Below are 16,395 nucleotides of genomic sequence, written 5' to 3' on the forward strand. Positions count from 1 at the left end.
GCTTCTACTTCAATTGGTGTAGGTGCCACATGAACAACTTCCTGTGCCCTGATACACACTGGTTGAAGTGATGGTTCAATAACCATATCAAGTCTCCACCATCCTCCCACTCAACTCTTTCGAGAGAAACCTTTCCTCGAGAAAGGACCCGATTCAAGAAACAATCCATATTGCTTTCGGATCTAAATTAGGAGGTATACCCAACTGTTTTGGGTGTCCTATGAAGATGCGTTTTATCCGCTTTGGGTTCGAGCTTATCAATCCTGAAACTTTTTCACATAAGCGTCGCAGCCCCAAACCTTTAAGAAACGACAACTTAGGTTTCTCTAAACCATAATTCATACGGTGTCATCTCAACAGAATTACGTGGTGCCCTATTTAAAGTGAATGTGGTTGTCTCTAATGCCTAACCCATGAACAATAGTGGTAATTCGATAAGAGACATCATGGTACGCACCATATCCAATAGGGTGCAACTATGATGTTCGGACACACCATCACACTATGGTGTTCCTGGCGGTATTAATTGCGAAACAATTTCCACAATGTCTTAATTGTGTGCCAAAACTCGTAACTCAGATATTCGTCTCTATGATCATATCATAGACATTTTATCCTCTTGTCACAATGATCTTCTACTTCACTCTGAAATTACTTGAACCATTCAATAATTTAGACTTGTGTTTCATCAAGTAAATATTCTCAACATCTACTCGAATCATCTGTGAAGTAAGAACATAACGATATTCACTGCATGCCTCAGCACTCATTGGACTGCACACATCAAAATGTGTTACTTCCAACAAGTTGCTATCTTGTTCCATCTTACTGAAACCGAGGTTTTTCAGTCATCTTGTCCATGTGGTATGATTTGCATATCTCAAGTGATTCAAAATCAAGTGAGTCTAAATGATCCATCTGCATGGAGTTTCTTCATGCATATACACCAATAGACATGGTTCGCATGTCTCAAACTTTTCAAAAACGAGTGAGTCCAAAGATCCATCAACATGGAGCTTCTTCATGCGTTTTATACCATTATGACTTACATGGCAGTGCCACAAGTAAGTGGTACTATCATTACTATCTTATATCTTTTGGCATGAAAATGTGTATCACTACGATCGAGATTCAATAAACCATTCCTTTAGGTGCAAGACTATTGAAGGTATTATTCAAATAAATAGAGTAACCATTATTCTCTTTAAATGAATAACCGTATTGCGATAGACATAATCCAATTATGTCTATGTTCAACGCAAACACCAAATGACAATTATTCAGGTTTAACACTAATCTTGATGGTAGAGGGAGCGTGCGATGTTTGATCACATCAAACTTGGAAACACTTCCAACACTTATCGTCAGCTCACCTTCAGCTAGTCTCCATTTATTCCGTAGCTTTTATTTCGAGTTACTAACACTTAGCAACCGAACCGGTATCCAATACCCTGGTGCTACTAGGAGTACTAGTAAAGTACACATTAACATAATGTATATCCTATATACTTCTATAGACCTTGCCAGCCTTCTCATCTACCAAGTATCTAGGGTAATCCTGCTCCAGTGGTTGTTCCCCTTATTACAGAAGCACTTAGTCTCGGGTTTGGGTTCAACCTTGGGTTTCTTCACTAGAGCAGCAGCTGATTTGCCGTTTCATGAAGTATCCCTTCTTGCCCTTGCCCTTCTTGAAACTAGTGGTTTCACCAACCATCAACAATTGATGCTCCTTCTTGATTTCTACTTTCGCGGTGTCAAACATCACGAATACCTCAAGGATCGTCATATCTATCCCTGATATGTTATAGTTCATCACAAAGCTCTAGCAGCTTGGTGGCAATGACTTTTGGAGAAACATCACTATCTCATCTGGAAGATTAACTCCCACTCGATTCAAGTGGTTGTTGCACTCAGACAATCTGAGCACAAGCTCAACGATTGAGCTTTTCTCCCTTAGTTTGTAGGCTAAGAAAATCGTCGGAGGTCTCATACCTCTTGACGTGGGCACGAGCCTGAAATCCCAATTTCAGCCCTTGAAACATCTCATATGTTCCGCGATATTTCGAAAAACGTCTTTAGTGCCTCAACTCTAAACCGTTTAACTGAACTATCACGTAGTTATCAAAACGTGTATGTCCGATGTTCACAACATCCACAAACGACGTTTGGGGTTTAGCACACTGAGCGGTGCATTGAGGACATAAGCTTTCTACTGTCCGCATAATCGCTACTATCAACTTTCAACTATATTTTCTCTAGGAACATATCTAAACAGTGGAACTAAAGCGCGAGCTCACGACATAATTTGCAAAAGGTCTTTTTGACTATGTTCAGGATAATTAAGTTCATCTTATGAACTCCCACTCAGATAGACATCCCTCTGGTCATCTAAGTGATTACATGATCCGAGTCAACTAGGCCGTGTCCGATCATCACGTGAGACGGACTAGTCATCATCGGTGAACATCTTCATGTTGATCGTATCTACTATACGACTCATGCTCGACCTTTCGGTCTCCGTGTTCCGAGGCCATGTCTGTACATGCTAGGCTCGTCAAGTTAACCATAAGTGTTTTCGCTGTGTAAAACTGTCTTACACCCGTTGTATGTGAACGTAAGAATCCATCACACCCGATCATCACGTGGTGCTTAGAAGCGACGAACTGTAGCAACGGTGCACAGTTAGGGGAGAACACTTCTTGAAATTTTGTAATGGATCATCTTATTTACTACCGTCGTCCTAAGTAAACAAGATGCATAAACATGATAAACATCACATGCAATCAAATAGTGACATGATATGGCCAATATCATTTTGCTCCTTTTGATCTCCATCTTCGGGGTTCCATGATCATCATCGTCACCGGCATGACACCATGATCTCCATCATCATGATCCCCATTATCGTGTCTTCATGAAGTTGTCACGCCAACGACTACTTCTACTTCTATGACTAACGCGTTTAGCAATAAAGTAAAGTAAGTTACATGGCGTTGTTCAATGACACGCAGGTCATACAATAAATAAAGACAACTCCTATGGCTCCTGCCGGTTGTCATTCTCATCGACATGCAAGTCGTGAATCCTATTACAAGAACATGATCAATCTCATACATCACATATCATTCATCACATTCTTCTTGGCCATATCACATCACATAGCATACCCTGCAAAAACAAGTTAGACGTCCTCTAATTGTTGTTTGCATGTTTTACGTGGCTGCTATGGGTTTCTAGCAAGAACGTTTCTTACCTACGCAAAACCACAACGTGATATGTCAATTTCTATTTACCCTTCATAAGGACCCTTTTCATCGAATCCGTTCCGACTAAAGTGGGAGAGACTGGCACCCGCTAGCCACCTTATGCACCAAGTGCATGTCAATCAGTGGAACCTGTCTCACGTAAGAGTACGTGTAAGGTCGGTCCGGGCCGCTTCATCCCACAATACCGTCGAAACAAGATTGGACTAGTAACGGTAAGCATATTGAACAAAATCAACGCCCACAACTACTTTGTGTTCTACTCGTGCAAAGAATCTACACAATAGACCTAGCTCATGATGCCACTGTTGGGGAACGTAGCAGAAATTCAAAATTTTCCTACGTGTCACCAAGATCTATCTATGGAGAAACTGAAGGAAATATGCCCTAGAGGCAATAATAAAGTTATTATTTATTTCCTTATAATCATGATAAATGTTTATTATTCATGCTAGAATTGTATTTACCGGAAACATAATACATGTGTGAATACATGGACAAACAGAGTGTCACTAGTATGCCTCTACTTGACTAGCTCGTTAATCAAAGATGGTTATGTTTCCTAACCATAAACAATGAGTTGTTATTTGATTAACGAGGTCACATCATTAGTAGAATGATCTGATTGACATGACCCATTCCATTAGCTTAGCACCCGATCGTTTAGTATGTTGCTATTGCTTTCTTCATGACTTATACATGTTCCTATGACTATGAGATTATGCAACTCCCGTTTACCGGAGGAACACTTTGGGTACTACCAAACGTCACAACGTAACTGGGTGATTATAAAGGAGTACTACAGGTGTCTCCAATGGTCGATGTTGGGTTGGCGTATTTCGAGATTAGGATTTGTCACTCCGATTGTCGGGGAGGTATCTCTGGGCCCTCTCGGTAATACACATCACATAAGCCTTGCAAGCATTACAACTAATATGTTAGTTGTGAGATGATGTATTACGGAACGAGTAAAGAGACTTGCCGGTAACGACATTGAACTAGGTATTGGATACCGACGATCGAATCTCGGGCAAGTAACATACCGATGACAAAGGGAACAACGTATGTTGTTATGCGGTCTGACCGATAAAGATCTTCGTAGAATATGTAGGAGCCAATATGGGCATCCAGGTCCCGCTATTGGTTATTGACCAGAGACGTGTCTCGGTCATGTCTACATTGTTCTCGAACCCGTAGGGTCCGCACGCTTAAGGTTACGATGACAGTTATATTATGAGTTTATGCATTTTGATGTACCGAAGGTTGTTCGGAGTCCCGGATGTGATCACGGACATGACGAGGAGTCTCGAAATGGTCGAGACGTAAAGATTGATATATTGGAAGCCTATATTTGGATATCGGAAGTGTTCCGGGTGAAATCGGGATTTTACCGGAATACCGGGAGGGTTACCGGAACCCCCCGGGAGCTATTTGGGCCATAGTGGGCCTTAGTGGAAAAGAGAAGGGGCTGCCCTAGATGGGCTGCGCGCCCCCCCCTTCCCCTAGTCCTATTAGGACTAGGAGAGGTGGCCGGCCCCCTCCTCCTCTTTTCCCCTCCGAGGAATCCTAGTTGGACTAGGATTGGAGGGGGAATCCTACTCCCAGTGGGAGTAGGACTCTCCTGCGCCTCCCCCCCTTGGCCGGCCAGCCTCCCCTCCTCTCCTCCTTTATATACGGAGGCAGGGGCACCTCTAAACACACAAGTTGACACAAGTTGATCCACGTGATCTATTCCTTAGCCGTGTGCGGTGCCCCCTGCCACCATATACCTCGATAATACTGTAGCGGAGTTTAGGCGAAGCCCTGCTGCTGTAGTTCATCAAGATCGTCACCACGCCGTCGTGCTGACGAAACTCTTCCCCGACACTTTGCTGGATCGGAGTCCGGGGATCGTCATCGGGCTGAACGTGTGCTCGAACTCGGAGGTGCCGTAGTTTCGGTGCTTGATCGGTTGGATCGTGAAGACGTACGACTACTTCCTCTACGTCGTGTCATCGCTTCCGCAGTCGGTCTGCGTTGGGTACGTAGACAACACTCTCCCCTCGTTGCTATGCATCACATGATCCTGTGTGCGCGTAGGAAAATTTTTGAAATTACTACGAACCCAACAGTGGCATCCGAGCCTAGGTTATTATGTTGATGTTATATGCACGAGTAGAACACAAGTGAGTTGTGGACGATACAAGTCATACTGCCTACCAGCATGTCATATTTTGGTTCGGCGGTATTGTTGGACGAGACGACCCGGACCAACCTTACGCGTACGCTTACGCGAGACCGGTTCCCTCGACGTGCTTTGCACAGAGATGGCTTGCGGGCGACTGTCTCTCCAACTTTAGTTGAACCAAGTATGGCTACGCCCGGTCCTTGCGAAGGTTAAAACGGAGTCTATTTGACAAACTATCGTTGTGGTTTTGATGCGTAGGTGAGATTGGTTCTTACTTAAGCCCGTAGCAGCCACGTAAAACATGCAACAACAAAGTAGAGGACGTCTAACTTGTTTTTGCAGGGCATGTTGTGATGTGATATGGTCAAGGCATGATGCTGAATTTTATTGTATGAGATGATCATGTTTTGTAACCGAGTTATCGGCAACTGGCTGGAGCCATATGGTTGTCGCTTTATTGTATGCAATGCAATCGCGATGTAATGCTTTACTTTATTACTAAACGGTAGTGATAGTCGTGGAAGCATAAGATTGGCGAGACGACAACGATGCTACGATGGAGATCAAGGTGTCGCGCCGGTGACGATGGTGATCATGACGGTGCTTCGGAGATGGAGATCACAGGCACAAGATGATGATGGCCATATCATATCACTTATATTGATTGCATGTGATGTTTATCTTTTATGCATCTTATCTTGCTTTGATTGACGGTAGCATTATAAGATGATCTCTCACTAAATTATCAAGAAGTGTTCTCCCTGAGTATGCACCGTTGCCAAAGTTCGTCGTGCCCAGACACCACGTGATGATCGGGTGTGATAAGCTCTACGTCCATCTACAACGGGTGCAAGCCAGTTTTTGCACACGCAGAATACTCAGGTTAAACTTGACGAGCCTAGCATATGCAGATATGGCCTCGGAACACGGAGACCGAAAGGTCGAGCGTGAATCATATAGTAGATATGATCAACATAACGATGTTCACCATTGAAAACTACTCCATCTCACGTGATGATCGGTTATGGTTTAGTTGATTTGGATCACGTAATCACTTAGAGGATTAGAGGGATGTCTATCTAAGTGGGAGTTCTTAAGTAATATGATTAATTGAACTTAAATTTATCATGAACTTAGTACCTGATAGTATCTTGCTTGTTTATGTTAATTGTAGATAGATGGCTCGTGCTGTTGTTCCGTTGAATTTTAATGCGTTCCTTGAGAAAGCAAAGTTGAAAGATGATGGTAGCAATTACACGGACTGGGTCCGTAACTTGAGGATTATCCTCATTGCTGCACAGAAGAATTACGTCCTGGAAGCACCGCTGGGTGCCAGGCCTGCTGCTGGAGCAACGCCAGATGTTATGAACGTCTGGCAGAGCAAAGCTGATGACTACTCGATAGTTCAGTGTGCCATGCTTTACGGCTTAGAATCGGGACTTCAACGACGTTTTGAACGTCATGGAGCATATGAGATGTTCCAGGAGTTGAAGTTAATATTTCAAGCAAATGCCCGGATTGAGAGATATGAAGTCTCCAATAAGTTCTATAGCTGCAAGATGGAGGAGAACAGTTCTGTCAGTGAGCATATACTCAAAATGTCTGGGTATAATAATCACTTGATTCAATTGGGAGTTAATCTTCCGGATGATTGCGTCATCGACAGAATTCTCCAATCACTGCCACCAAGCTACAAGAGCTTCGTAATGAACTATAATATGCAAGGGATGAACAAGACTATTCCCGAGCTCTTCGCAATGCTGAAAGCTGCGGAGGTAGAAATCAAGAAGGAGCATCAAGTGTTGATGGTTAACAAGACCACTAGTTTCAAGAAAAAGGGCAAAGGGAAGAAAAAGGGGAACTTCAAAAAGAACGGCAAGCAAGTTGCTGCTCAAGAGAAGAAACCCAAGTCTGGACCTAAGCCTGAAACTGAGTGCTTCTACTGCAAGCAGACTGGTCACTGGAAGCGGAACTGCCCCAAGTATTTGGCGGATAAGAAGGATGGCAAGGTGAACAAAGGTATATGTGATATACATGTTATTGATGTGTACCTTACTAGAGCTCGCAGTAGCACCTGGGTATTTGATACTGGTTCTGTTGCTAATATTTGCAACTCGAAACAGGGACTACAGAATAAGCGGGCACTGGCAAAGGACGAGGTGACGATGCGCGTGGGAAACGGTTCCAAAGTCGATGTGATCGCAGTCGGCACGCTACCTCTACATCTACCTTCGGGATTAATATTAGACCTAAGTAATTGTTATTTGGTGCCAGCGTTGAGCATGAACATTATATCTGGATCTTGTTTAATGCGAGACGGTTATTCATTTAAATCAGAGAATAATGGTTGTTCTATTTATATGAGTAATATCTTTTATGGTCATGCACCCTTGAAGAGTGGTCTATTTTTATTGAATCTCGATAGTAGTAATACACATATTCATAATGTTGAAGCCAAAAGATGCAGAGTTGATAATGAAAGTGCAACTTATTTGTGGCACTGTCGTTTAGGTCATATCGGTATAAAGCGCATGAAGAAACTCCATACCGATGGACTTTTGGAACCACTTGATTATGAATCACTTGGTACTTGCGAACCGTGCCTCATGGGCAAGATGACTAAAACACCGTTCTCCGGTACTATGGAGAGAGCAACAGATTTGTTGGAAATCATACATACCGATGTATGTGGCCCGATGAATATTGAGGCTCGTGGCGGATATCGTTATTTTCTCACCTTCACAGATGATTTAAGCAGATATGGGTATATTTACTTAATGAAACATAAGTCTGAAACATTTGAAAAGTTCAAAGAATTTCAGAGTGAAGTTGAAAATCATCGTAACAAGAAAATAAAGTTTCTACGATCTGATCGTGGAGGAGAATATTTGAGTTACGAGTTTGGTGTACATTTGAAAAACTGTGGAATAGTTTCGCAACTCACGCCACCCGGAACACCACAGCGTAATGGTGTGTCCGAACGTCGTAATCGTACTTTACTAGATATGGTGCGATCTATGATGTCTCTTACTGATTTACCGCTATCATTTTGGGGATATGCTTTAGAGACGGCCGCATTCACGTTAAATAGGGCACCATCAAAATCCGTTGAGACGACGCCTTATGAACTGTGGTTTGGCAAGAAACCAAAGTTGTCGTTTCTTAAAGTTTGGGGCTGCGATGCTTATGTGAAAAAGCTTCAACCTGATAAGCTCGAACCCAAATCGGAGAAATGTGTCTTCATAGGATACCCAAAGGAAACTGTTGGGTACACCTTCTATCACAGATCCGAAGGCAAAACATTCGTTGCTAAGAATGGATCATTTCTAGAGAAGGAGTTTCTCTCGAAAGAAGTGAGTGGGAGGAAAGTAGAACTTGACGAGGTAACTGTACCTGCTCCCTTACTGGAAAGTAGTTCATCACAGAAAACTGTTTCAGTGACACCTACACCAGTTAGTGAGGAAGCCAATGATAATGATCATGAAACTTCAGATCAAGATACTACTGAACCGCGTAGATCAACCAGAGTAAGATCCGCACCAGAGTGGTACGGTAATCCTGTTCTGGAGGTCATGCTACTAGATCATGATGAACCTACGAACTATGAAGAAGCGATGGTGAGCCCAGATTCCGTAAAGTGGCTTGAAGCCATGAAATCTGAGATGGGATCCATGTATGAGAACAAAGTATGGACTTTGGTTGACTTGCCCGATGATCGGCAAGCAATTGAGAATAAATGGATTTTTAAGAAGAAGACTGACGCTGATGGTAATGTTACTGTCTACAAAGCTCGACTTGTCGCAAAAGGTTTTCGGCAAGTTCAAGGAATTGACTACGATGAGACCTTCTCACCCGTAGCGATGCTTAAGTCCGTCCGAATCATGTTAGCAATTGCCGCATTTTATGATTATGAAATTTGGCAAATGGATGTCAAAACTGCATTCCTGAATGGATTTCTGGAAGAAGAGTTGTATATGATGCAACCAGAAGGTTTTGTCGATCCAAAGGGAGCTAACAAAGTGTGCAAGCTCCAGCGATCCATTTATGGACTGGTGCAAGCCTCTCGGAGTTGGAATAAACGTTTTGATAGTGTGATCAAAGCATTTGGTTTTATACAGACTTTCGGAGAAGCCTGTATTTACAAGAAAGTGAGTGGGAGCTCTGTAGCATTTCTGATATTATATGTGGATGACATATTACTGATTGGAAATGATATAGAATTTCTGGATAGCATAAAGGGATACTTGAATAAAAGTTTTTCAATGAAAGACCTCGGTGAAGCTGCTTACATATTAGGCATTAAGATCTATAGAGATAGATCAAGACGCTTAATTGGACTTTCACAAAGCACATACCTTGACAAAATTTTGAAGAAGTTCAAAATGGATCAAGCGAAGAAAGGGTTCTTGCCTGTGTTACAAGGTGTGAAATTGAGTAAGACTCAATGCCCGACCACTGCAGAAGATAGAGAGAATATGAAAGATGTTCCCTATGCATCAGCCATAGGCTCTATCATGTATGCAATGCTGTGTACCAGACCTGATGTGTGCCTTGCTATAAGTTTAGCAGGGAGGTACCAAAGTAATCCAGGAATGGATCACTGGACAGCGGTCAAGAACATCCTGAAATACCTGAAAAGGACTAAGGATATGTTTCTCGTATATGGAAGTGACAAAGAGCTCATCGTAAAAGGTTACGTTGATGCAAGCTTTGACACTGATCCGGACGATTCTAAATCGCAAACCGGATACGTGTTTACATTAAACGGTGGAGCTGTCAGTTGGTGCAGTTCTAAACAAAGCGTCGTAGCGGGATCTACATGTGAAGCGGAATACATAGCTGCTTCGGAAGCAGCAAATGAAGGAGTCTGGATGAAGGAGTTCATATCCGATCTAGGTGTCATACCTAGTGCATCGGGTCCAATGAAAATCTTTTGTGACAATACTGGTGCAATTGCCTTGGCAAAGGAATCCAGATTTCACAAAAGGACCAAACACATCAAGAGACGCTTCAACTCCATCCGGGATCTAGTCCAGGTGGGAGACATAGAGATTTGCAAGATACATACGGATCTGAATGTTGCAGACCCGTTGACTAAGCCTCTTCCACGAGCAAAACATGATCAGCACCAAAGCTCCATGGGTGTTAGATTCATTACAGTGTAATCTAGATTATTGACTCTAGTGCAAGTGGGAGACTGAAGGAAATATGCCCTAGAGGCAATAATAAAGTTATTATTTATTTCCTTATAATCATGATAAATGTTTATTATTCATGCTAGAATTGTATTTACCGGAAACATAATACATGTGTGAATACATAGACAAACAGAGTGTCACTAGTATGCCTCTACTTGACTAGCTCGTTAATCAAAGATGGTTATGTTTCCTAACCATAAACAATGAGTTGTTATTTGATTAACGAGGTCACATCATTAGTAGAATGATCTGATTGACATGACCCATTCCATTAGCTTAGCACCCGATCGTTTAGTATGTTGCTATTGCTTTCTTCATGACTTATACATGTTCCTATGACTATGAGATTATGCAACTCCCGTTTACCGGAGGAACACTTTGGGTACTACCAAACGTCACAACGTAACTGGGTGATTATAAAGGAGTACTACAGGTGTCTCCAATGGTCGATGTTGGGTTGGCGTATTTCGAGATTAGGATTTGTCACTCCGATTGTCGGAGAGGTATCTCTGGGCCCTCTCGGTAATACACATCACATAAGCCTTGCAAGCATTACAACTAATATGTTAGTTGTGAGATGATGTATTACGGAACGAGTAAAGAGACTTGCCGGTAACGAGATTGAACTAGGTATTGGATACCGACGATCGAATCTCGGGCAAGTAACATACCGATGACAAAGGGAACAACGTATGTTGTTATGCGGTCTGACCGATAAAGATCTTCGTAGAATATGTAGGAGCCAATATGGGCATCCAGGTCCCGCTATTGGTTATTGACCAGAGACGTGTCTCGGTCATGTCTACATTGTTCTCGAACCCGTAGGGTCCGCACGCTTAAGGTTACGATGACAGTTATATTATGAGTTTATGCATTTTGATGTACCGAAGGTTGTTCGGAGTCCCGGATGTGATCACGGACATGACGAGGAGTCTCGAAATGGTCGAGACGTAAAGATTGATATATTGGAAGCCTATATTTGGATATCGGAAGTGTTCCGGGTGAAATCGGGATTTTATCGGAATACCGGGAGGGTTACCGGAACCCCCCGGGAGCTATTTGGGCCATAGTGGGCCTTAGTGGAAAAGAGAAGGGGCTGCCCTAGATGGGCTGCACGCCCCCCCCCCTTCCCCTAGTCCTATTAGGACTAGGAGAGGTGGCCGGCCCCCTCCTCCTCTTTTCCCCTCCGAGGAATCCTAGTTGGACTAGGATTGGAGGGGGAATCCTACTCCCAGTGGGAGTAGGACTCTCCTGCGCCTCCCCCCCTTTGGCCGGCCAGCCTCCCCTCCTCTCCTCCTTTATATATGGAGGCAGGGGCACCTCTAAACACACAAGTTGACACAAGTTGATCCACGTGATCTATTCCTTAGCCGTGTGCGGTGCCCCCTGCCACCATATACCTCGATAATACTGTAGCGGAGTTTAGGCGAAGCCCTGCTGCTGTAGTTCATCAAGATCGTCACCACGCCGTCGTGCTGACAAAACTCTTCCCCGACACTTTGCTGGATCAGAGTCCGAGGATCGTCATCGGGCTGAACGTGTGCTCGAACTCGGAGGTGTCGTAGTTTCGGTGCTTGATCGGTTGGATCGTGAAGACGTACGACTACTTCCTCTACGTCGTGTCATCGCTTCCGCAGTCGGTCTGCGTTGGGTACGTAGACAACACTCTCCCCTCGTTGCTATGCATCACATGATCCTGTGTGCGCGTAGGAAATTTTTTGAAATTACTATGAAACCCAATAGAAACCAGCAACGAGGGGAAGGAGAGTGCATCTACATACCCTTGTAGATCGCTAAGCGGAAGCGTTCAAGAGAACGGGGTTGAAGGAGTCGTACTCGTCGTGATTCAAATCACCAGAGATCCTAGTGCCGAACGGACGGCACCTCCGCGTTCAACACACGTACAGCCCGGTGACGTCTCCCACGCCTTGATCCAGCAAGGAGAGAGGGAGAGGTTGAGGAAGACTCCATCCAACAGCAGCACAACGGCGTGGTGGTGATGGAGGAGCGTGGCTAGAAGAGGAGGAAGAAGAGACACAGGGCTGCACCAACCAGAGATCGAAATCGCGTGTTATGGGCAGCCCTAGGCCTCATATATATAGGGAAGGGGAGGGGCTACGCCCCCTCTAGGGTTCCCACCCCCTAGGGGGGTGGCAGCCCTAGATGGGGATCAAGGATGGCGGCCAAGAGGGGGAGAGGAGAGGGAGGCGCACCGATATGGGCCCTAAGGCCCATATCCCCTTAGGGTTTGCCCCCTTTCCACCTCTTAGGCGCCATGGGCCCTTGTGGGAGGCGCACCAGCCCACTAAGGGGCTGGTCCCTCACCACTCTTAGCCCACGCATGCCTGCGGGGTTGGTGGCCCCACTTGGTGGACCCCCGGGACCCTCCCGGTGGTCCCGGTACGTTACCGATAAACCCCGAAACTCTTCCGGTGACCAAAATATGACTTCCCATATATAAATCTTTACCTCCAGACCATTCCGGAACTCCTCGTGACGTCCGGGATCTCCTCCGGGACTCCGAACAACATTCGGTAACCACATACAAGCTTCCTTTATAACCCTAGCGTCACCGAACCTTAAGTGTGTAGACCCTACGAGTTCGGGAGACATGTAGACATGACCGAGACGTTCTCCGGTCAATAACCAACAGCGGGATCTGGATACCCATGTTGGCTCCCACATGTTCCACGATGATCTCATCGGATGAACCACGATGTCAAGGACTTAATCAATCCCGTATGCAATTCCCTTTGTCTAGCGGTATTTTACTTGCCCGAGATTCGATCGTCGCTATACCGATACCTTGTTCAATCTCGTTACCGGCAAGTCTCTTTACTCGTTCCGTAACACATCATCCCGTGATCAACCCCTTGGTCACATTGTGCACATTATGATGATGTCCTACCGAGTGGGCCCAGAGATACCTCTCCGTTTACACGGAGTGACAAATCCCAGTCTCGATCCGCATAAAACAATAGATACTTTCGGAGATACCTGTAGTGCACCTTTATAGTCACCCAGTTACAACACCCAAAGCACTCCTACGGTATCCAGGAGTTACACGCTCTCATGGTCAAAGGAAGAGATACTTGACATTGGCAAAGCTCTAGCAAACGAACTACGCGATCTTTGTGTTATGCTTAGGATTGGGTCTTGTCCATCACATCATTCTCCTAATGATGTGATCCCGTTATCAACGACATCCAATGTCCATAGCCAGGAAACAATGACTATCTGTTGATCACAATGAGCTAGTCAACTAGAGGCTCACTAGGGACATATTGTGGTCTATGTATTCACACGTGTATTACGATTTCCGGATAATACAGTTATAGCATGAATAAAATACTATTATCATGAACAAATAAATATAATAATAGCTTATTTATTATTGCCTCTAGGGCATATTTCCAACAATGTACTCATTGAAAATCTTATCAAGCGTCTTGATCTATCTCAATAGATCTTGATGCTCAATGTGTAAGTAGCTTTACTAAGGTCTTTCTTTTAAAGAACTCCTTTCAAACACTCCTTTATGCTTTGCAGAATAATTCTACATTATTTCTGATTAACAATATGTCATTCACATATACTTATCAGAAATGTTGTAGTGCTCCCACTCACTTTCTTGTAAATACAGGCTTCACCGTAAGTCTGTACAAAACTATATGCTTTGATCAATTTATCAAAGCGTATATTCCAACTCTGAGATGCTTGCACCAGTCCATAGACGGATCGCTGGAGCTTGCACATTTGTTAGCACCTTTAGGATTGACAAAACCTTCTGGTTGCATCATATACAACTCTTCTTTAAGAAAACCATTAAGGAATGCAGTTTTGACATCCATTTGCCAGATTTCATAAAATGTGGCAATTGCTAACATGATTTGGACAGACTTAAGCATCGCTACAGTTGAGAAAATCTCATTGTAGTCAACACCTTGAACTTGTCAAAAACCTTTTTGCGACAAGTCGAGCTTTGTAGATAGTAACACTACTATCAACGTCCGTCTTCCTCTTGAAGATCCATTTATTTTCTATGGTTTGCCGATCATCGGGCAAGTCCACCAAAGTCCACACTTTGTTCTCATACATGGATCCTATCTCAGATTTCATGGCCTCCAGCCATTTTGCGGAATCTGGGCTCATCATCTCTTCCTCATAGTTCGTAGGTTTATCATGGTCTAGTAACATGACTTTCAGAACAGGATTACCGTACCACTCTGGTGCGGACCGTACTCTGGAAGACCTACGAGGTTCTGTAGTAACTCGATCTGAAGTTTCATGATCATCATCATTAGCTTCCTCACTAATTGGTGTAGGAATCACTGGAACTGATTTCAGTGATGAACTATTTTCCAATTCGGGGGAAGGTACAGTTACCTCATCAAGTTCTACTTTCCTCCCACTCACTTCCTTTTAGAGAAACTCCTTCTCTAGAAAGGATCCATTTTTAGCAACGAATATCTTGCCTTCGGATCTGTGATAGAAGGTGTACCCAACAATTTCCTTTGGGTATTCTATGAAGACGCACTTCTCTGATTTGGGTTTGAGCTTATCAGGATGAAACTTTTTCGCATAAGCATCGCAGCCCCAAACTTTAAGAAACGACAACTTGGGTTTCTTACTAAACCACAGTTCATATGGTGTCGTCTCAACGGATTTAGATGGTGCCCTTTTAACGTGAATGCAGCTGTCTCTAATGCATAACCCCAAAACAATATTGGTAAATCAGTAAGAGACATCATAGATCACACCATATCCAATAAAGTGCGGTTACGACATTCGGACACACCATAACGTTGTGGTGTTCCAGGTGGCGTGAGCTGTGAAACTATTCCGCATTGTTTTAATTGAAGACCAAACTCGTAACTCAAATATTCGTCTCCGCGATCAAATCGCAGAAACTTTATTTTCTTGTTACGATGATTTTTCCACTTCACTCTAAAATTCTTTGAACCTTTCAACTATTTCAGACTTATGTTTCATCAAGTAGATATACCCATATCTGCTCAAATCATCTTGTGAAGGTCAGAAAATAACGATACTTGCCACGAGCATCAACACTCATTGGATCACATACATCGGTATGTATTATTTCCAATAAGTCAGTAGCTTGTTCCATTGTTCCGGAGAATGGAGTTTTAGTCATCTTGCCCAAAGGCACGGTTCGCAAGCATCAAATGATTCATAACCAAGTGATTCCAAAAATCCATCTTTATGGAGTTTCTTCATGCGCTTTACACCGATATGACCCAAACGGCAGTGCCACAAATAAGTTGCACTATCATTATTAACTTTGCATCTTTCAGCATCAATATTATGAATATGTGTATCACTCCGATCGAGATCCAACAAACTATTTTCATTGGGTGTATCACCATTGAAGGTTTTATTCATGTAAACAGAACAACAATTATTCTCTGATTTTAAATGAATAACCGTATTGCAATAAACATGATCAAATCATATTCATGCTCAACGCAAACGCCAAATAACATTTATTTAGGTTTAACACTAATCCCAAAAGTATAGGGAGTGTGCGATGATGATCATATCAATCTTGGAACTACTTCCAACACTCATTGTCACTTCCCCTTCAACTAGTCTCTGTTTATTCTGTAACTCCTGTTTCGAGTTACTAATCTTAGCAACCGAACAAGTATCAAATACTCAGGGGCTACTATAAACACTAGTAAGGCACACATCAATAATCTGTATATCAAATATACCCTTGTTCACTTTGCCATCCTTCTTATCTACC

Source organism: Triticum aestivum, chromosome 1B, assembly GCF_018294505.1.
Source record: "Triticum aestivum cultivar Chinese Spring chromosome 1B, IWGSC CS RefSeq v2.1, whole genome shotgun sequence".
NCBI classification, from domain to species: domain Eukaryota; kingdom Viridiplantae; phylum Streptophyta; class Magnoliopsida; order Poales; family Poaceae; genus Triticum; species Triticum aestivum.